Source organism: Lepisma saccharinum, chromosome 10 (assembly GCF_977018435.1).
Source record: "Lepisma saccharinum chromosome 10, izLepSacc3.1, whole genome shotgun sequence".
Classification (NCBI taxonomy): Eukaryota; Metazoa; Arthropoda; class Insecta; order Zygentoma; family Lepismatidae; genus Lepisma; species Lepisma saccharinum.
The window spans coordinates 19637710-19662003 of NC_139238.1; the positions used below are offsets into that span (position 1 = coordinate 19637710).

Below are 24294 nucleotides of genomic sequence, written 5' to 3' on the forward strand. Positions count from 1 at the left end.
CAGAATGAGCAATTCTTTAAAGTCACTATTCTCCATTCACTATTAAGAACGATAGTAATGTCAACAAAACCACGTAACTTCTGAAATAACTCATTTCCCACTTACTAATTCGGGTTTTATGTTGTACGGTCACAGGCAATAAATATGGGACACACAGATCCTGAAGTACTCGCTTTCGTACAAGGCTTTCTGTGGGTTGCCCTTGAAAATTTACTATTAAATTCCACTTATCGCCGTATAGTTAGGCAACACACATAATGCCTTGCAGGGAAGCGAGTATTTCAGGATCTGGGTGTCTGATTTCTATTGCCGGTGCCTGTACATAAGTACAGGGTGATTCAAAAGTCATGTCCCATAAGACAACTGCTTTATTAGTACACATAGCGAAAAATGGAAAGAGGGGAAAGTTGGTGGAAATGTGTAGGTTTCAATCTAAAATGCTTGAATATTCAACATAGCATGCACTGTTGAGGTTGTATACTGGTACCGAGCCTGGAAATTAGCCGAAAACGCCATGTTGGCACATGTTTCGTCATAGCATCACAAAACCGTAAAGTGCTGGGTAAAATAGGAATTGATTACTATAATTACAGGCAAATTAAAGAAGTACAAGATTATGTAAATTTAATTTTAAGACTTGAGAGTTATTATGCTTCATTTTACTTTGCTTTTCTGCCACTTTTGGCTAATTGCGAAGATGGGGATGGGTGATGACATGATGAAATTGATGAAGGGACACTCACGAAGAACACCCATTCCCGGCCCAGAATTAGAACAATGGACCCCTGCCGAGGTAGGGTACTGTGCTAACCACTCCTCCACGGAGGTCGGCGCATAGTCCTTCCGGGGATCACATTTTAAACTGGTGGCCCACTCCTGATTAGTCTATCTGAGCATAAAGTTTATTTCCAAGAAACGTCAACAATACCCCTGACTTTCACTAAATCCACGCTTCGACGCTGATTTCCATAGAGCACACGACCCCGTTGTACACTAACGAGGCATCAAAAAATTATCCACGCACAGGGATATATATTCCTGGGTTTGGCAACACTGCCATAGCCTACCTCCGTCTCTCTTTCCGACACCCTCGCCTCTTCCTCTCACTCACACACGCGCGCGCACAGCACGCAGACACTCCTGCCAGCACTTCGAATCCCCCCCAACCCCCTCCCCGCACCACCACCGCGCTCAATGTGGGACATTTTATCTTCCACGGCGATAAAACGTCACCGATACGAAGAGAACGATTCTAAACAGGGCTATTTGTCTAACGCTAACTAAACGCTTTAACACGGGGGGGGGGGGGGGGGGCGAAACCTGGAGGTTAAAAGTAAAGGCGAGAAAACGCAGAAAATCTCCACGTTATGCAAGCTTTCTTTTTCAGAGATAAGGGGGGAGGACTTGTAGCGTTAACACTTTCGAGGTGGAAGGAGGATCGGCTCACTTATCGCACGCTTCTCAAACACCGTTTCTGTCGAGCCACGCCTTCAACTTCTGACATAAGGCCGGATTGTTTTCAATGTTAGCTTTTACCCTGCCCAATCTAACTGTGAAGCAAGGCCGCGCATAGCGGTAGAGAAGGGGAGGAAATCGAGTGGCCACAGCGAAGCTGTAGACTCTCATGGGAAGGCTGGTAACTGCAGTCGCTTTGCCCCACTCCACGCAATCCCGTTCCTCTCACGTGTTCATTGGTGGAGCCGTGTCGCATCGCTACTTGCGCAGAAACTTGTTTTCGTTTGTCTACACCACAGTTAGCTGGAACAGAGTATAGGCATTAGCATGCAATGTTAATTGGACATTATCTGTTGCCTCGTATGTTTCCAGTGAAGACCTGTTCTCTCGTCTTCATCGCGCTACGACGCCAGGGGTCGCGAGATCGAATCCTGGCCTATGCATGGATGTTTCCGAGTGTCCATTCATCAATTTCATCATATCATCCCTCATCTCCATCTTCGCAATTAGCCAAAAGTGGCACAAAAAGCTAAGTAAAATAAAGCAAATCAATGAATCTTCTCTCGTCTTCAGGTGAACATATTGGTCTCCTGTTTGCAGGTGTTCACTAATGTAAACAAGTTTGAAATGTTTTACATGAGATGAAAAGAAGTAGAGGGTGAATAAATTGTGTTCTTTGTTATATACAAAAACATTATTTTATTTTATTTTTCCTTTCGTTCTCTTTGTTTATAACAAAATAACACAATTTATTCACCCTCGACTTCTTTTCATCTCACGTCAAACATTTCAAACTTGTTTACAACATTTGTGGACACGTGTGCACACACGTGCACTTGTTTACAACATTAGTGAACAAATGCAAACAGGAGAACAATAGGACCAAAACCATTTTCAATTCTACTGCTACTCACCGGGAATTCCTTGAATTCCGGGAACTGTACGTGAATTAATGGCTCCGGTAATTGTGCGTCAATTCTACGTGTTTTTCCCCTCCGTAGACGTAAAAAATTGCAACTTTTATTAATCCAAATTCAATTGATTTTATACATATGTATTTATAAATGCCCTGAGGCAAGTTTTTCACAGCATGGCTTTTATTTTTATTGAGGACGAAAAAAAAAGCTCCGCGGAAAATAAAACTTAATTCTCTCAATCCGTTTACTGTGTTATTCCTTTGCAGACAATCTGACAGGCGGAAGATTATTGCAAGATATGTTGAAGTTTATTAGTTAAATATAAGTTTGAAAATCTTACACAATTAACAATTAAGATTAGCACATTCCGTAACATTTGTGACTTGTGTTTGTAGATGTATTTCGACCCTGAGTATGTGAAATGGCAAATGTAAATTCCGCAACTTATTTTATTTTATATTTACACACCCCTTAATTGAATTGAATTAGAATTTTCGGATATATTGGAATCACACAGATATATATACTGGTAATATATTTGTGTAGGTGGTGAGAGGTGATAATACGTAAGGTTGAAATAGATAAAACATCTGCTTGTAGCCGTGAATTTGTGGAAAGTTCGCTTTGAGAACCGGGAATTGTACTTGAATTTTATCGTTGCCCTAAACCCTGTACCAGCTAACTGTAGACCAGGCGAACGAGGGCAAGTCTCTGCGCAAGTAGTGACGCGAGACGCCTCCACCAATGAACAGGGAGAGAAACAGGATTGCGTAATGGACGACTGGAGTTACACGATTTTTAGGGATTTTTTTTTTTAATTTTTAAGGCCATTCTGTAGCTCATTTTATAAGATTTTTTTTTTGTCATCAACTTGCGAGCCCTAACTATTAGGTTAGGCGTGTTAGGTTTAGGGCAGGCTTGTTAAAGGTCCAGGAATGTATAAATTCTAATGGGTTCTATTTTGTTCCGCAACAGGACCAGAAACCTTTTATCTTGTACAATTAAAATTCGGTTCAAGTTGTGTACCCATTTTTCGCTGACGTTGCAGATCTGCAACACACCAAAAAAAATTAAACTTGGATTTAAAATGGTAATTTTTTCTGAAGTCTGTGTTATTAGCATCAAGGAAGTCCCATTCTTCATTATTTTACTTAAAACAGTACAATAAGTGTTCATGTGCTGATATTATTACATTACAAATAGTAGTATTTTTTCTGATGACGTCATGTTTTTTTTGTTTTTTTTTTTTGCCTGGCAACACTGTCATATTTGAAACCGTGTTTTTCATGTGATTGTGTCCGTCACATATTCTGCTAGAAACGACGCTGCAAGGAATTCACCTCTGGTTTAATTTGTTGGAGTTATTATGATATATTTATTAGTGTACCATATATGCACGTCAGCGTAAAAGGCTATAAATAAATATTTGCAACTTTCTATCTAGGAATCTGTCCTAACACATTCATGTTGCGTTTCAGATATAAGTAAGTACGATACGCAACAACCACGCACCCTGAAAAGTTGATCACACTTGATGAAGCATTAGCCGACTTCCATGATGAAGTGGTTAGCACAGCATGATACGATGCCAGGAGTCCTGGGTTCGAATCCTGGCCTGGGCATGTGTGTTTGATTGATCGCTTTATTTTACTTTGCCCTCTGTGCCACTTTTGGCAAATTTGCTAAGATGAGGATGAGTGATGATATGATGAAATTGATGAATGGACACTCACAAACATCCATGCCCAGGCCGGATTCGAACCCGGGGGCCTGGATATGTGTATTATTTGTGAGTGTGTCTTCATCGACGCCCCAAAAGTGGCAGAAATAAACCAAACCAACCACTCAAGCATTACAGATGCTTGCAAATTCATCCCATGTGGAAGCTAATGTCGTTCTTCCTCCAGAGACAGCAGAAGTTTACAGATAAAGAAGAAAGCCGATAACAACATGATCGTCGCTGACAACTTCCCCTTTGACACAGTGGGAGAGAGAGAGAAATGCATACTCAATCTGTAACAATGAATGATGATCAGCAGTCAACTGACAACAATAAATTCATTTTCATAGTCATCCTGTATATTGAAACAAAATGGCATTTGTTTTGCATTATCAGTGCCTCTAACAGTAATCTAATGTGAAGTTGAAGTAGTTTAGTCCAGCTAATACGTATACGCAATATTCCTGTAAAGTATATCTTTCAGAGCACAGTAATATTCATAGTGTATACAACTATGTAAAGAATTGCAATTAAGTGTGCCACAACAGCCGGACCCTGTGGCCGAGTGGTTAGCACATCGCGCTGCGATGCCAAGGGTTCCGGGTTCGAATCCCGCTCGGGCTTGGTTGTTTGTGATTGTCCATTCATCAATTTCATCACTCATCCCCATCTTCGCAAATTAGCCAAGAGGCACAAAACGCGAAGTAAAATAAACTAAATCAATCAATCAAAGTGTGCAACAACTTCATAAGTAATATGATATGTTGATAAAAACTTCGCAAACACAATGGTTGTATGTTATAGAGGAATAAAATTATTCTGGTAGCAGTCAAACGAATTTTCTCAAATTTTATACTTTTTATACCTCTTTAAGCTAACGTTGCAAATATGCAACACCAAAATTTTTGTAGTCACCCTGTACGTGGAAACGAAAAAAACCCATTGGTTTTCGATTTTTAGTGTGTCTAAAAGTTATTTAATATAAAGCTGATGTAAATTTAGCAAGTAAAAAATTTGTGTCCCGAAAAAAAGGTTTCTGGACCGTATTTAAAGTTCGTCCGGAATAAAAATGTTCCTGGACCGAATTGAAATAGTTTACAGATAGAAAGGTTCTTTACGATCCATAACCCATTTACAGTAACTGATTTTCTCTCCAGAACCGGAATTGATTTTTTTTTTAATTCCTGGACTTTGAACAACCCTGGTTTTGTGCTCTTAGGACAAATACATTGAAATTCTTGTGACGTCAAGAATCAAAGGGCGGGGCTTGACCTGAAAAGTTGTTTGAGAAGTGTGCGATAAGCGAGATCCGAAAGAGAAGGCTAACGTAACGTTGAACTTTAAAACGAGGGAGGGGGAGAGAAGGTAATGCACAAAACCTTTATCCTTTTCCGTTTGCTCTGTGTGGGTGGGTGGGCGTGTCTCGCGAAAAGAGCAGTGCTTTCGGTAGGAAAGTAACTCACCCCAGCAAGTCGTCCAGCCTAGATTTGGTGGTAATTTAGTGGAACATCTTGGGAGAGCGTTTCTGGATGTGATTCCAAGCAGCAGACTCGCTCCTTTATCGGTTGCTCTAAGTCTTCATTTCCTCTCGACAAGAAGTGGCCGTTCTGATGACAAATGACTGCCGTCATCCGAAAGCTTTGAGTCGACCCGGATCCCAACACCAGCCTCGTTATATATATATCCATATACAGGACCAGAAGTAGGAGCAGCCTGAAAATGTGTGTGCGAAGGAAGGGGAGGGGTGAATGGGGGATTCGGGAATAAAGTCAGTGGTCCCGAGGTATTCCGGAAAAAGGATTTTCACTGAAAAATATCTCCTCGTATGGGGTTGATGCGGACATTCCAATTCGAGGATTTTATCTCATATCGGAGTGAGATAACGTATTAACGTTTTCATAAATAAGTCAGCCGACCTAGGAAAAAGTCGGCAAAAACTGACAATAGGAAATTTTAATGGCTACGATTGTTTCTTTTTCTTTGAGTATACGAGGGTAGGCTGATAAGTATTGAGCCTTACCCAGAAAAAATTGAGCTAGGTGGCTGAAATTTGCAGGGTGTACTGGTCAATTCTTCTATATGTAATGGTGCCAAAATCGACTTTCTATGGTTATAACTTCCCTTTGCTTTTCACGTCCAAAGTGAAATTGGCAGCACCTCCAGAAAAGTTGGGAAAAGCTCTCCAAAAGTGTCATCCTGTTGCATGACAATGCTTCGCCATACACTGCAGGTGAAACAATGCTGACACTGACTTTCTTAGGCTTTCAAGTGTTGCCCCATCCTCCCTACTCGCCTGACCTGACTGCATCTCACTATCATCTGTTTCTCCATCTGAAAAAACTAAAGGGACAACGATTTTGAGTGCTCAAGAGGCAACTAATGCTGCAAATGAGTGGTTACTTTGGACCTAAAAAACAAAGTGAAGTTAAAATCATAGAAGGTCGATTTTTGCACCATTACATGTAGAAGAATTGACCAGTACACCCTGCAAATTTTAGCCTCCTAGCTCAATTTTTTCTGGGTAAGGCTCAATACTTATCAGCCTCCCCTCGTAGTTGCTTTAGGTAACATGCGTAAGGTAAAGTTTGTTCTCCCGTGCCATAAAGGCACATTTAGGGGGATGTGGGAGGGTTTAGAGTCCCAAATCCTCGATCTCGGCAATTTTTTTTGGAAGGGGTGTGATCAGCACCACGCTTCGGCATCCTCTAACTCCCTCCCCAGGGTTGCCCCTCAGGTATCCATTTATTTCAGGCTGGGCGAATCCCAGAGCCGCTTTATGCACACAGAAATGCATCAAATGGAGATTGATGCACTAAAAATGCATCAATTTACACAGCTAAATGTGTAATCTTTGAAACGATCTTGTCTGATCTTCAAAATTGATGCATTTTAGTGCATCACGAGGAACAGAATCTGACAAACCTTTTTTATATATTTCTGTGTGTATTTTTTGACATACAAAAAGTGCATCATTTGCAGTTTATGCACGTTAATGTGTCATTGGAGTCAGCATATGTGTGTCAATTGACACGTTTTGGGTTCTGTTCTGATGCAACGGGGGGTGACTGCCGCTAACTTCCGGTCACCCCGCCGGGAGTTAGCTTGGCTCGACTTTAGACGAGTGAGGGCATTTTAATGGGGAGTGAAAAATTGGCGCCAAATCGACCATAAAGTAAATCTATACGCTGGCCACCTTATCTTCCGGCCCCCATTCACAACGCAGAAAGATTTGTTTGACCAAATCCTATTTCTCTGCCGGTTGCTTCGTGAGAGGAGGGATTCTAAGGTTGCAGCTTGTTTCTCAAGCAGATTTTACCGAAAGTTTCTTCGTAGGTAAAGGCGGTAATAGTGGGCGCCTGCCATGAAGACATTCCCCACGCCGGTTGTTAGCCTGGTCGCACTCTAACGTAAGCTTTGGAAAAATTTGTGTAAGGGGTGTTAGAAGAGGTGTGTAGATATACTACTGATAAGGCACATAACGTAAGTTGAATAACTAGCGATTGATTGAATTTAAATTGTTGGGTGCGTCAGCGGCATATTAAGCGATTTTGTACCCTTCAATGTATACGGGGAAATATCCCCTTATCTAAAATTCCTACTGAAAATGTTAAAACAAGGGGTGGAAAAAGCTCCTTGGGAAAAGTTAAAAGCGAAAGGTTGTAAGGGGCCTGCACAAGACGCAACACATTAAAACGTATGTGACAGATAGAGTGGATATCTCCTGTCTTGTAGCTTTTGTTTTAATTCTTGAATACAGGATTGCTAAGTGAAAAAAATAGCATGGTGATGGACAATCGGTGTCTATAGAGCTTTGTTCGCAGCCGTAAAGAACATGGTAAAGGTAGAGAATATGACACCATGTGCAATACAGTCAAGTTGTAGCTACTTCGCGCATGCGCACCTTTCACGTTTCGCAGGCGCAACTATATCGCACGGACAGAAGACGTTCCATCTACGTGTTACGATGAACAGAGGTCAGCGGAAAGGTAGTTGGTGTTAACCAGATTATAAATAATATTTATGAATGATAAAAGTGTTTTATTTTTAGTGGGTGAATGATAAAGCTACGCATCGACTCATCGAGGAACAGGATCAAACTTCAACGTTTTTATTGCTTTGTTACGGAAAATTGGCATTAACAATAAAAATATATTGTACTTACCTACTGTGGTATAACAATTGGGTTATTCTCCAATAGGATCTGAAACGAGACAGAAATTGGTTAGCATCATCTATTTAAATCTTATTACATGTGCCATGATATTGCTTCTCATGAGCAATAAAACTTGTCTATAACATTATCTAATATACGGTTAACTTTGCACCATCTAGTGTGACTTATTGTAAACTGAGATATTGATTGATTTAGTTTATTTTACTTCGCGTTTTGTTCCTCTTGGCTAATTTGCGAAGATGGGGATGAGTGATGAAATGATGAAATTGATGAATGGACATTCACAAACAACCAAGCTCGAGCGGGATTCGAACCCGGGACCCTTGGCGTCGCAGCGCGATGTGCTGGCCACTCGGCCACAAAGTCCGGCAATAAAGTTATCTTTAATTACACGTGTTTATTCAAGTTACAAATATTATATCGTGAAAACAAATGACTACGTACAAAGTAGGAACAGATTATTATTCATTTTAAGACTTGTAGTCCACTACAATATGAATCTAGGACATTCGTGACAGCGGACAATTACGAACATTTGCCTCAATAAGAATAAAGAACAGAGAATTGCGACAGATTCCATGCCATGTCCAGGTGTCGCTTCGAACCAGGGTGGATAAAAATCATGATTTTTATTTTAAAAATAATTTTTGTTGATTTTTTATTTAAAATGGATTTTTTAAATTTTAAATCTGATTTTTTTAAATCGATATTTTAATTTTTTTTAAAAAAACATGCTTAAAATTGCTTGTTTTTTTATAGAAAGGCATTTTCTAGTAAGTGACCCTGTAAAATATTTCATCAGATTGATTATAGCAAATAAGAAATATAGGTAAACATACATTTTTCTGTATCTAATATTGTAACTACTATGGAAATGTGTGTTGAGTTCGTTAATGAAACTCATAATAATTTCAGTAACATTTCTTCCAGTGAAACTAAAAATATTCTGGATGTACTCTATAATTGTAGCTTAAAATATTAACTTAAAATATTTTTATAGAGGTAAGGTGGTAAGGTGGTATTATGAGCCCCCATTTTGTTTTGTATTTTTTAAAATTTGATTTTTAACTTTTTTGTTCAGATTCTTATGATAACTTTAACTACAACATTTCATAAAACTATTGTTAAAATATAAACCAATTTGAGCAACTTTAAGGATATGAAAAAAATAAAATACAAAACAAGTCAATTTGTGGAAAAAAAGTTTTGTCCTGGTAATTTGAGCCCCTAAGAAAAAATAATATAATAACTGGTTTAGAAAAGTGTATGACAAATTAAATCATACAAACAACATTTTATTCATTATAAAACCTTTAAAAAGATATTATAATGTGAAATACCATAAAAGAGTTCATAACAAGATCATTGAAAAAATCATTACAAAACCAATTGTAAGGGTAATTAAAAATAAATTGAAAGGGTCATTAAGAAACCATTTGAAAAGTTTTATTTTGTTTCTTTGTAATGTATATTTACAAAAGTCGCAAATGTAAATATCCTTCTCGCATCCAGCGCAGTCGTTGTGTGCCCACATTTCACAGATGAGACATTGCACTTACATTTCTCCTCGGTCATCTGCCGAAAATAGACCCTTGCAGAACAGACAAACTGCTTCTTCATCACTGGGACTTTCTACTCCGATTGGTGTTTCTAAGACATTTTCCCCAGAATCGATATCTGATTCACAGGATTCCTCATCTGAATCTTGATGAAGCTTCGGTTTCACTGCATGCTTTTTTTTAGTTTGTGTTTGAAGAGTAGGTTTTGGAACAATAAACATTTTTGATGCCTTTTTCAATCCCATATTTTGTTTTTTACAGTCTTGATCGCCTTAACCATATCTTCAGTATTCCAGTTTTTTCTTTTGGTCTTGTTTTTTGGACCTAGCACATTTCGTGGCATCTGAAAAGACAAAGTTGAAACCACTCCTGTATTGTATATAATATGAGCCCCTTAAAGTTTGGGGGCTCATATACCAAGCACGATGGGGGCTCATTTTACAACCCTTGCCATATTGGAATTGGAACATGCATAACGAATCTTTGTTACTTGCAAAATTACATAGTATCTACACAAAAACAATCTTTTAAACATGCTTTATCCAATGCAATAATGCACTAGGATGAATTTAAATGAATAAGTACTGTAATTAAAAGCAAAACACTTACCTTTCAAAGTTTTTCAGATGGAGAAAACAAAAAGAACACGTTCACTCATAAACTATCAGCTGCAACTGAGCGAGAATTCTCTGGCGGCAAAAGGCGTTACTAAATTAGCAGTTGAAATCATCGCCACCAGGCTGAGGCCACTCCATGAACAGATATTGGGGGGGCTCATAATACATGAATGGCTCATAATACCACCTTTACCTCTATTTGTACCTGCATTTTGGAGATTTTTTAATGGTAGTTCGAAAAATATCAGCAGCCATGTTTATTTACAGTTTAATGATATTGACACTATTTATGGTTTAATATGATAAGTATTTTGTATATTTTTCTACACAAATTGTTTGCTATTTTTGCCCATAAAAGTATTGAATATTAAATCAAGGGAAATCCTTTGTTTACATTTCCTTTCGTATGAGCTTCACTCCATCAGTACATATATTTTATTTCCTTTATTTTCCTATCTTAGAACCTAATAATCACCATTAAATGGTTACGAGACTAATGTACTTTCACCAAACGTGTTTCTGATATCTACAAGATCCTTATATACATTATTCTATAAATTATTAATTTAGAGTGATTAAAAAAAACATTGATTTAAATGAATCGACCCTGGTTCGAACGCAATGCTTTCCACCTATTTACTACTCAAAATGAAAACGTGGCATGTGATTTGTTCATTATATTTGTTTGTCAAAACATTATCGATGAAATGTACAAGCAGCACGTAGTTTTAGGTCGTATAATAAGTAAATATAGCTTCTACAAAGTCAAAGTTGCAATATGGCTGCCGAGTGTAGGGCTACAGGTGGGTTCAAATGTGAATTCCTCGCGCCTTTCACCACTTTCCTTTAACTAGGGTTGTTAAAGATCAAGCAACCCTTAAATTCTATTGGTTTCCGCTGCAGGACTGTTTTTGTCGCACAATTTAAATTCGATGCAAGTTGCGTATTGTTTCATTGAAAAAAGAACCTTATTTAAATTGACCCGGAAAAAGGGTTCCTGGACTGAAATGAAATACTTTGAAAAACTCAATATGCTGACCAAGGCAGTAATTTATTTTATTATAAAACATGAACTAAACGTAACGTTTCAACCTTATAGCAAGGTCTTCAGACTCTGTCCCAAGTACAAATCTAACAAGATACAAAAAAACAGGACGATATATATACACAAATATTACTCCCCTCCAGACTATTAGAAACTTGTTCTGGAACATTCTAGCAGGTGGCTTTCCCTTACTTTCACCTACTAGGCTAATCATATTTACTTCCATCTAGAATGTGGTTGGACTCTTTTTCTCACGCTTCTTTGCCTTCATTCTTCTTCCTTCTTCTCTCCTCTTTCTCTCTTGTCCTTTCCACTCTTTCTAACACCTTTCATTCTTTGTTTATCTTCAGTCCCCCATTCCAGTTCATTGTGTCTTCTTCACCTTTATTCTCTATTTCCTTCACCTCCTTCCATTTTCTCACTAGTATTCTCTTCTCCCTTCCTATCTGCTTAGCCTCATCCCACTCTGTCATGTCCTGTTTCTCTCGTGTGTTTAAATATCGCATTTCCCTCTCTCTTAAGTCGTACATCATCCCTATGTTGTTTCAACCTGTCTTTCAGCCTCTTTTTCGTTTCTCCTATGTACACACTCTGACATTCTTTACATTTCACTTCGTAGATAATCCCTTCCTCTTCCCTGTTTTCCTTTCTTTTGTTTGCATTCTTCGCAATTCTTAAGATGCTTCTCCCTCGCTTGCTGAAATACTTTACAGATAAAAAGGCTTTACGGTAGAGAACCCACTTACATTTGCTGATTTTCTCTCCTGGACCGGATTTAAAATTCCTGGACCAACCCTGCCTTCAACTCTACCTATGTCCCAGATTCGGTCCATAACGGTAGGGGTGTTCCGTGGGTGGAATGGTGCTCTAAGTGACAGGAGCTGCCGACTTGGACACGACCTAAGTGATCACAACTAGTATGTTTAGAGTGTGGTCGAAATGAGCCATATTAATGTAACGTCACTTGGCACGATTGAGTCCAAACAAAGATGCCACGTGGTTTGGCTTATTCGGTAACATTGGATTTTTCATAGCCAGGGGTAGCTTTAATGATTGTGACACCAGTTATGAAACAAAATTGTGATGTGTATAGTACATTCATGTAGAGATGAGATTTCGGAGAATACGATTATACAGTACATCACACATGCCTTGCACAGATAAGATAAGGATTTGATTCGATTTGGTTTTCTTTATTTTACTTCGCTTTTTGTGCCACTTTTGGTTACTTTGCGAAGATGGGAATGAGGGATGATATGATTAAATCGATGAATGGACACTCACAAACATCCATGCCCAGGCCAGGATTCGAACCCGGGACCCATAGATAAGGTAAAGAATACAGCGCCTTGTACACGATCAAATATATCATGAACAAGTCGTTGAATTGAATGTAATTGAAAGTCGTTGAACAGCGTTCCTATTGGAAATCTTCAATGGTCCGAAATTGCTCATGTACACGATCAAAGAAGAATTGGACAAGTTCACATTTGACGAAAAACGTGGCAGTGTGTACGGCATGGGAATAAATAAATAAATAGACTCGCGATTAGCCGAAGGCGGAAGCATTTCCTTCAACATTTTTTGCTAGCAAACCTTGTCAGCGGTACGTACTTTACATGAAAGCATTTCATGGAACATTTCGGCACAGCATTTCTGTTATAGCGGAACCACAAGCAAAAGAAACCTGCGCAGACCCGCCACTCCTGTTCACCGTAGACTCCCGCTTCCTTATGGCACAACCTGAATGGAAGAAGGGAAAAGTGTGCGGAGACTTTTTGCGATTACAATGTAGATTACATACAGCACGAAATGCACATTGAGTTACACCATCTATGGTGAGTGCATGGTGTTTACAATCTAAAAAAACAAAATATTCTTCCATACGTGTACCGTAAAGGCTATAAAGTAATGTATTTAAGCAGTGCCATTGTTTTTTTACCTAAAACCATTTAATACGAAACGTTATTCGTCTTGGTCGAATATTTATCGTCTTTCAAAAATGTGAAGTGATACATTGTTTACATATCACGCGGCCGCCATTACAGCTGCACCCGTGACCTAGAGGTCGCTTTTCGATAATCGATTTCAATAGCATGTGCTTTGATTGGTCGACAGTCTGGCTTGGATCACGTTATTCAGAATCATTCCAAAATAGATATTCGTTGACCGAACCATGGATCCAATGAGAAAAATGGCGTTGTCTCTGTCGTCATTTCCTTTTAAGAGTTCAATTCAAGGACTTGTTCGTGATGTATTTGATCGTGTACATGCGCTTAACTAGAGCAAGAATTCGAATAGAACGAATGCTCCGATTCGAAACGGAAGCCAATAGGCGGCGCCGCTGCAGTCACGTGAGACCTCTGACTCTCATCAACTCCAACGGCAGGGTCATTTTCATTGGCTACGAGTTGAGCTCTGTTGAGCTTCGGCTGTGTTCGGAATCAGAATGGCTAGACTTTCTTTAAAATTGCACAATAATCCTTATTAAATTTATTCTTTACCTTTTGCTCTGAAAGGTTTGAGTTGCTGTTTTAAGTCCACTTTATGCTCAGTAAGGCTAATCGAGACTGGACCTACGGTTTAAAGTGGGATCCGAACAACTTGTGCCTCCACCGGGTATCGAACCCGGGACCCCTTGATTACAAGGCAATGACGCTACCACTGCGCCATCGGGAAGGCCCTGCTCTGAAAGGCTTTAGTAACATATCGACGTATTCTCTCAAATCTCATCTTTACATGGTTGTACGATATATATCAAAATTTTGTTTCACAACTGCTGTTCACAAGCCTTAAGCGATGGAAAAAGCCAATGCTATTGAATAGGCCAAAACAACGTGTGTTTGTTTGGACTCAATCATGCTCAATTGTCTGCTTTTGACGTCACCACTATACCCTGTCTCAGATATCTCTGAAGCAAGGTCGCGCATAGCGGCAGAGAAGGGGAAAGGTCGACTGGACTTAGCAAAGCACTACACGCCGCTGGGAAGGCTTGTAACTGCAGTCGCTTTCCCCCTTCACGCAATCCCATTCTCTCTTACATGTTCATTGGTGGAGCCATCTGGCGTCACTATTTGAGCACATACTTGTTTTCGTTCGTCTGCTCCAGAGGAAGCAGGGACAGAGTGTAATATGGTCCACTGTCCTTTGCAACTTTTACTTTAAACTGGTTTGGGTTGGAATGAAACATACATATGGCAGTAACAGCCAACTTTCACTTTAAACTGGTTTTGGGTTGGAATGAAATATAGGTATGGCATTAACAGCCAACTTTCACTTTAAACTGGTTTTGGGTTGGAATGAAATATAGGTATGGCATTAACAGCCAACTTTCACTTTAAACTGGTTTTGGATTGGAATGAAACATACATATGGCAGTAACAGCCAACTTTCACTTTAATCTGGTTTTGGGTTGGAATGAAATATAGGTATGGCATTAACAGCCAACTTTCACTTTAAACTGGTTTTGGGTTGGAATGAAACATACATATGGCAGTAACAGCCAACTTTCACTTTAAACTGGTTTTGGGTTGGAATGAAACATACATATGGCAGTAACAGCCAACGTTCACTTTAAACTGGTTTTGGGTTGGAATGAAACATGCGTATGGCAGTAACAGCCAACTTTAACTTTAAACTGGTTTTGGGTTGGAATGAAACACGTATGGCAGTAACAGCCAGCAGGCGACAGTCAACTTACTGGCAGAAGCTGTAGCAAAATAAGTCTGGCATACAGTGGCGGATCTGCGCCAGTATATTGATTGATTGATTGATTTGATGCTTTTAAGCCCACTTTATGCATAGTAAGGCTAATCGGTACTGGGCCTACAGTTGAAAGTGGGATCCAAACCACTATGTGCCTCCACTGAGTTCGAACCCGGGACCTCTTGATTACAAGGCAATGACGCTACCACTGCGTTTGCAGGGAGGCCCTGCGCTAGTATAAACCCAGCATATATTGAATGGAAATAAATGTAGCCTTTTGGCACTACCAGGTCTCGCTCTGTGAGGACAACAAAATACCTTGCCATTCCGAATTCACAAGACATAAGGTCTGTCTATTAACACGTATTTTCAGTGTCTCATTCGCCCGTAAGGTACTTCCTATACAAACAAAAAAAAGTGAACGTGCATATTCTCGCAAAGCACCTCACTCTGCGACGAATCACAAACAAGCAATCAGTCCGTCGCACACATCTCCATACGCTCAAAACTTCCAGCATCACCTACTTTTATTGGCGGAACGACATAAAGCGACAATAAAATAGTCCCTTAGGGGCATTAACAGCCACGTTGCAGGGAACATTCCACAGGTAGACCTGTTTTGTGTCTCTTGGGAAGAAGCCTTCCCCTCTCGAAGATGCGGGGGGGACATAAAACAGATCTCGCAAGCAGCAGAAGAGGAAGGGAGTGGGGGATCTGACAGAAGAAGTTACGGAAGTAATAAATCTAGTAAACTACAATTTTATTTTCGACAGTCTCGATGGGAGCTGAAGACATTTCAATTTCCTCTCGATTGTAGAAGGACGTGCAGGCTTCGTGCAGCCATCAGGTCTCTTGGTAGAGAAGACAAAGGCAAATTGGAGATCGCAATCAATACGTTTTGTCTGTTCTGCCTAGGTAATGAAATAAGACGCACGTGCTACAGGATGCGTATAAAGTCCCTCTAAACCTTCGTATCACTCTGTCCAAAAAGCAGCCTTGAAGTACGGTCTTGCCGGAAGTGACGTCGTCTATACTGATCGCTGGCCCATCTGGCGGCTGACCTACTTCTTGCTACATAGCTCTCTCTATCTGCCCACCAATCGTCTTTGGGTGTGTGTGCCTCGATGAGTGTCAGTGTCAACAACCTCGAGATGTGTTTTGGATATCCCGTTTTGGACAAGATCTAGATATGTTTTGGATATCCAGAATTGGATGTGTTTTGGATATCCAGTTTTGGACAAGATCTAGATATGTTTTGGATATCCAGAATTGGATGTGTTTTGGATATCCCGTTTTGGAGAAGATCTAGATATGGTTTGGATATCCAGAATTGGATGTGTTTTGAATATTCGGTTTTGGACAAGATCTAGATATGTTTTGGATATCCAGAATTGGATGTGTTTTGAATATCCCGTTTTGGACAAGATCTGAAGACGTATTGGATATTTGAAATTAGACTGCCAGTTTTATACATGTCTGGGCTATGTATTAGATATCTAGAATTGGTCGAGTTGCAGATATCCAGTTCTGGATATCCCATAGACGTCCAATGGATATCCAGAATTTGATATCCAGAAATGGATATCTAATGGATATCCATAATATCCATGGATCAGATCTGGACATTGTGGATGTCAAATGGATATCCTTTGGAGATTTGTGCTGTATGGGTCAGTTGCGAAGTAAAAGCTGTAGGGGTAACATCGCTGTCCCGTTGCAATATTGCCAAGCGTACGTCTGTTTTTGTCAGTTGTTTCTATTAGCTTCTTTGTTCAGTATTTGGGTGTTTGGTGTACTAATTTTCCGTACTTTGGGTACTACTATACAACTTTTATCCAGTAACGGCGCTTATCAACTCTACCTCGCCCCGTTTTACAGTACATTTGGCAACATGCTGTGTATCCAACGTTCGTTTGTTTCGTCCCGCCAGGACTTTTCGGTGCCTCGCGACTCGAAAATGCCCGATGTCAGTCGAAGAGAATTCAACTGATCGCCGGTTCGTTGTTTCCCAGCCGCCAGTTGGAAATGCGAGAGGTATATTTCAGTTCGAAAGGGGCAAGTGAACGAGCATTCGAGGCCGTAGCGCGCAACAAGCGAAATTGAAGTTTTCCTTCATATACTATTGCACTCGTTGTTCATTTGTTTGAAATCGTGGAAGTCTAAAGTCAACCAGATGTTGGTAGTAGTTCTTCTAACCTGTGGAAATGTAAGTAAAACTTTTTAAAATGCTATGTGCTTTCTATGGTGAGAAACAAGTGGTTAGAACGTGGGGAAAACAATGTGTTCTTAGTTTTATCTACCGATCGTATTTGGCGCTGCAGTCGAGACTGAACTGCGACGGGTGTTCGTTTCAAGTATGGTCCTGCACCTTTCGGACACGGCCTATGTAGGTTAAAAGTTCACACAAAATTCATTTCTACGTAGGTAAAACTGGCTCTCTGTTGGTAAAGCAATGACACGGTATGATAGGTTCGAGTCCTGGTAGAGTGCAGTAGTCGAAGCGCACAGTGGTTGAAGCGCACCTGACTTCGTGGCCTTGACTGCACCTAACTTGCGGTTCGCGGAACCGGTCGTATGACTGAGATAGTAGAGTGGAGGGTTGTAGGAGTTGTCAGTCTTAGGAGTGCTATTAGTATTATTATTATTATAATAGTATAGAAACAATATTGTTATTGACTGATTAATGGATTTGGTAACTTAAGTTCACTTTATGCACAGTGAGGTTAACCCGGACTGAACATGAGCCCATAAATATTATTATTAGGTTACGTTAGGTTAGGTTAAGTTGACCAACGAATACGAAGGGTTCTGAATATGTACTCGGAAGGAGATTTGCTGAAATGATTACGTACACTGGCGTATATTACGAAGCTGGAATAAGGGATATCTCTGTAAATGATGTCATTTTGTAATTACTTATGACACATTGTGCGACACGACACGAAAAACGCCTTATTGTATATACATTTTTAAATATGGTGCCATAATTTTAAGTCTATAGCATGGCAATCTCTATAGATGGGGATGTCATTTTGTAAACATTTGTATATTTTCTGACTGTATTTGTGGATTAGGCTTAGTCACTCTAGTAATATACAAGTTGCTTGTACAGAAGAGTAACCCACGAGCTGACCCACCGAACTTCCCTTGTGCGCTTCGCCCACCGAACTTCCCTTGTGCGCTTCGCCAATCGAACTTCTCTTGTGCGTCTCGTCCACGGAATCCTTGGTAGTGCGTCCCCGATAGCGTAGTGGTAGCGTCGTCGCCTTGTAATCAAGCGGTCTCGGTTTCGATACCCGGTGGAGGGTCATAGTTGTTCGGATCCCACTTTAAAACTGTAGGTCCACTCCCGATTAGCCTTCTTGTGTATATAGTGGACTTCAGCACCAAATCAACCAACCAACCAATCGAGTCCTGGTCGCCGAACTCTTTGGCGGAATGGTTAGCACATCGCGCTACGATGCCAGTGGTCACGGGTTCGAATCCCAGCCTAAACATATGAGTAATCCTTGATCAATTTCATCATATCATCACCCATTCCCATCGTCGCGATTAGCCAAAAGTGCCAGAAAAGCGACGCTAAATAACCAAGAAAAATTAAAAATAATCAAGTCCGCTGCCATTTTAGAAAGGTTTCTACGTATGTGTTTTGTATTTTATGTTTTATTTATCGTTGCTCTTCTGCCACACACAGAAAACTAAATGCATCGTATCGATTGATGCATTTTTGTATGTTGTGAAAGAAACACCAAAGTGCACCATTTCATTCAAGTGAGGATTTATTTCAGTCGAGATGCACTTGAATACATCAGTTGATGTTCCTTGATGCACCTTCATGCATCATCAAAAAGATGCATTCTGGCGTATGAAAACGCATCAACTGATGCTTTGAAGTGCATCTCGACTGAAATGAATCGTCACTTGAATCAAATGATGCACTTTGGTGTTTCTTTCACGACATACAAAAATGCCGCGGTGGCTCAGTCGGTAACGCGTCTGACTACCATGCTAAAGGTCCCGGGTTCGATCCCCGGCCGGTTCAAATCCGGGAACATTTCTAACGATGGAAGCTGCCCCGGCGCCCACCCAGCGTCGAATAACATGAGTACCTGGGGGAAACCCTGGGGGATAAAGGCGGTCAGGGGCGTGATGCTGATCACATCACCACCACTCACGACCGGATCAAGAAAGTGTGGGGCGTTACCCCCACACCCCCTATACGCCTTCATGGCGTGGTGTTATGAACAGGGGAGCACTTTACCTTTTTTTACCTTTACCTTTTTACATACAAAAATGCATCCAAATGCATCAAATGTGAATCTGATTGTTTGAAGAAGCCATAAAACAAACTTTAGTACATCAATCGATGCATTCTGGTGCATCAATCGATATGATGCATTTAGTTCTCCGAGTGCACGTTTGGCTAATCCAGATGTCGAGGACAAGTGATTAGATGTCAAAGTCAAGCCTGATGCACAGATGGCCCAATCGGGACTAAACCTACAGTTTAAAGTGGGATCCGAACCACTATGTGCCCCCACCGGGTATCGAACCCGGGACGCCTTGATTACAGGGCGACGACGTTACCACTACGCCATCAGGGAGGCCCCAGTGGCAAAATCGACAACCTAACGCTTTCGGTCACCGATCCGGTAAATATGATTCCACTGTTTGTTACTGTACTCAAGATAGACACTCAAGAGAATTGCACAACAAGGAATCAAAGCGCCCAGATATTGGTGTAGAATTATATTATTCGTGGATGACATCCAGACCAATTAATTGATCCTATTGCTACGTTCACGGTGAGGTGCACTGCGCGCATATACGCTTGAGTCAGGCATCGGTGCTTGCGTTTGTCGAGAGCTCGAAGCAATTGTATGTGGACGCAAAACACCGACGATCGTATTGGTAAACATGTTAGGTAGAGTCGAATTGCTTTCGGAACATCTCCAGCGGACTACGCGAGTCTGTCTAGCGAGCCTAGTGGGCGTGTAGAGCCTGAGCAGTGGGCTTAGCAATAGGTTATGTGTTGAGATGACGTCAGCGGCTCGCTTCGTTGATTGGCTGCTTCGATAGTTGCGACTCGTTCCGATGCTTCAAATGCATAACAGCCAAAGATGTATCGGAAATAAACCCCCTCTACTCTTCTTTTTATTTTTGTGGTTACATATTTCTGATCTGAGAAACTAGAAACGAAAGTGATAGTGAAATAAGATATTATTTATTGTTTATCGACATAATCATTGGAGCAACCGAACGAAAACAAGTTTCTGCGCAAGAAGTGACCTGAGAAGGCTCAACCATTGAACGCGTGAGAGGGGAAGCGTGTGTATGAAGGGGAAACGCGACTACACCTACCAGTTGTTTGCCTCGCCCACTCGCTTTCTCCCCTTCACTGCCGTTATGTGTGCCCTTGCTCCACAGATTCCCGAGGTTCAGGGTACTTATTCTTCAAAATATTCTTAGGAAACACATTACACGTTCTGCATTCATACGGATCCAGTAGAACTCCCATACATTTAAGGCGCCAAAACTGAAAATTTAGTCGCTAAATTACGATTCAATAGCAGGAAACTACATCGTAAAACTATTGTAAGCTTATAGGGAGAATTTCTTACAAGCAGGAACCTTTATCCGGATGGCCCAGAGCCTTCAATGATATCTAGATTTGAACACGGATTTATCTTCTTATAATCACAAGATTATTTGATATTAACATACGTTTCAATAAATTCACTGTCTTATAATAACACAGAACACTTTTATAATAAAAACGATACTCAGATCCACAATTTGAATTTGAATACGTTCGAATTTATATTTTTTATTTATATACTTTCAACAATGTAGAAACAATCGCTCGGAGCCTATTGACGTTATTACCATTTTGCGAATTTTGGTGAAAAATATACAAATATATAGATGATTGATTTAAATTATTTCAAGGAAAATAATACATCTAGAGTGAACAAACGTTTCCATCTGATTACATCATTACTTGTACAAGTGGATGAGCGCCATCTGTTGAGAGATCCTTCGTTACATTTCTAGTCAACATGAGTTAAGCAGAAAACATATAACTGAAAATTTATTATCGTTATAGCATCCAGAGAAGACACATGGAAACAGAGTTGCCAAATTTAGATCTTCCTCCAAGTCACAGATTTTCAAGTTAGAAATTAAAGTGTCGTAAAGAAACTATTGATGTTATTTCTATCACAAGAAATAACTGTGTTGCAGGTACTTACTTTCACAAATAGGTTAGTAACAGAATTTCTGAGGAGAAAGTAACTCTTACTTCCAAACGCTGTGTGGGTCCTGTAAACGGAGCTCTAAAGCCTTTTCCTTACCATTTACGTCATGACCAAAATGCTACGGTGTAAAGTGAGAAATTTTATGGCATTTCTCGTATCATGACCAATCAGAAGCGACCTCTAGGTCACGAGTTCAGCTGTAATGGCGACCGAGCGAGATGTAAACAACGCATCACTTCACATTTTTAAAAGCCGATTACTATTCAACCGAGGGGAATAACGTTTCATATAAAACGGTATTAGGTACAGAGCAATGGCGCTGCTTAAATACATACTTTATAGCGTTTACTGTACACGTATGGAAGAATATTTTAGTTGTTTCAATTGCGAACACCGTGTACTCATCATAGATGGCGTAACTCGACGTGCCTTTCGTGCTGTATATGTTATACATTGTAATCGCAAAAGCTAGCCGAAAAGTTACACGAAATGCTTCCCTGTATAAATACTATCTGTAATAGATTATATTGGAAGCATTTACATAGCATTTATGCTAGGAAAAATGCTAAAGGAAACGCTTCCGTCTAAAGGTGGCCTAACTTCCTTGAAAGTAAGCTGCATGAAGAAACAAGACGCCATATTATTAAGTGAGGTGAGCGTACCTCATTACATTAAGAGACCGAAATACGACAGCGTGTTGATCACATCTCCTTCCGAAATTGCAAAACTGTTCCGAACGCAAGACGAACTTTCTCCTTTCTTATTCTCGCAAACTTCATTGTGTTACCTTGCTCCGTCACACTTCCCTAGCCATCTTCCTTTCCCCTGTCTGGTCCCCTTAAGGACTTCTACCGAGAGACACCCTAATAACGTTTGAAGAGCACGGCATGGCTTTCTTGAGAACGAAAGTTTAATAGGTCCACTGCTTAGGCCAGCAGAAATTTTTGCAGGGGTGGCGTCAGGCCATTGATAAAACATGAATAGTAGAAATGATAACAATAATTATTATTCAATTGACGTGTCACAAGCTATAGTTTCGATTTAAAATTTTGAAGTTGAATTCAAAATGGCGGCCGTCGCCGTCATTATGTCCTATAACATTTCTCCCCAGGTATTTGAAATGTGTAAGGAATTCATATTTTACAAATTTTTCAGGACATACAACTCTGCCATAGCCTCGTTATCATGGACGTCCGCAGGATTTTTTCCAGGGAGGCGCAAGGAAAGTATTTGTTTTCCAGGAGGGGGCAAACAAGGCACATTTTCTCCAAAAATAGTGTTGTTCCCTAAAAAAAAACATTGCTTAAATTTGAATTTATGATGTTCATGCAATAATTAACATATATTATTGTGGCTAAAATGAAATTATACTTATGTGTGAAATACATAATTTTTGGTTGACTTTCACTTTCCAGGGGTGGCCACGGCCCGCCCTTGCCCCCCTCCCCTTCCGGACGCCCATGCTCGTTATCAGTGAAAGGTGATCATAACTTGGTTGAAAATACATTAAGTATTATTCATTATGTGCCGAAGAAAGGGTGCGAGTGTTTGACAGGGGCAATAACACTTCTTCTGGACGCGAGGCTGAAGTGCACACTCATTGAGCAAGACCACCAGCCGCCACTGAGCCAATAGTTGCTTCCAAATACTGCTCGCAATCATCTGCCAGGGTCCTCCTCCGTGGTCATGCGGTCTAAGGCGCTGTGCTTTGGAATCCTACTGCGGGACGGCATGGGGTCGAGTCCGCCTGGGTTCAGTCTCTAGGTTCTCGGCCTGTGTATAGGATTGGTGGCAACCCACCATCGTGAGGAAATTGGGGAGATACGAGAGAAAAGCGTATCCCGGTCTCGGAAATTTCCTGTAAAGGCTGAGGGTTCCACGTGCTGACCCCACGTCACCCCATTACCGGTTGAAGATCTCCACACCTCTAGGTAGGATTGTCGGAGGGAGACTTGCAGTCGGGAGATCGGGTTAGGCCCTTCAAAGTCTGTCGAGCCACGGGTTGTTGTTACTAGGATGAATCAAATATAAACGGGAATTTATTTTTCATAATTTATTAAAACAAAATACAAATACAAAACAAAGTTATTACTTTTCTACATAGCTCCCTTGAACTTAAATGCACTTTTGCCAGTGGATAGGGAGTTTGGCAATCCCTTTGTCCCAGAAAGTTCTCGGTCGTGTGTGCAGCCGGTTGCATACGAACTCTTCCACTTCTGCGTCATCCTGAAAAAGCTTACCTCTGAGTGCTTCTTTCGGTGGTCCAAACAAGTGACAATCACAAGAGGATAAGTCTGGACTGTATGGAAGATGTTCAAGTGGTGTCCAATGAATTTCGTCTAGTTTGTCACGTGTTGCACCAGCTGTGTGAGGTCTGGCGTTGTCATGAAGCAGCAGAACACTTCTGATGGGTGTACCGCGTCGTTTGGTCCGATAAGCAGCCTTAACACTTTCCAGGAGTTGACAAAAGTAAGCAGCATTCATGAAGATAATCAATAAAAATGACACCTCTGAAATCCCCAAAAAACTGTGGCAAGAATCTTCCCAGCTGATGCGTGGCTTTTGGCCTTGACTGGCCCAGCCTCTTCTTTTTTCCGCCACTCCTCCCAAAAACAAGTTGTGCCATTCATACACACGGGTCTTTGAAAGGGTGGACTCACCAAACTGTGCTCGAAGTCTGGTCAAAATTTCACTTGGTTTTACCCCTTCGTTTGTATGAAATTTGATAATGATGCGTTGCGCAATGGACGGGTGTACCTCCTGCTCACTCATCGTGCTACTGACTGATGTTAAAAGTTGACAAGGACTCCAGGGAAGGAACAGACTCCAGGTACACCCACTATCA

At 40.6% G+C, this 24294-nt stretch overlaps 1 protein-coding gene across 1 annotated transcript in view; it reads right to left on the reverse strand.

Moving 5' to 3' along the window:
* LOC145994241 (uncharacterized) overlaps positions 1-24294 on the reverse strand; it is a 507503-nt gene that overhangs the window by 181744 nt on the left and 301465 nt on the right. The window contains exon 5 of the mRNA XM_083130343.1: positions 8255-8293. The gene's annotated coding sequence lies outside the window, so the exon portion shown is untranslated. The remainder of the gene's footprint in view (positions 1-8254; positions 8294-24294) is intronic.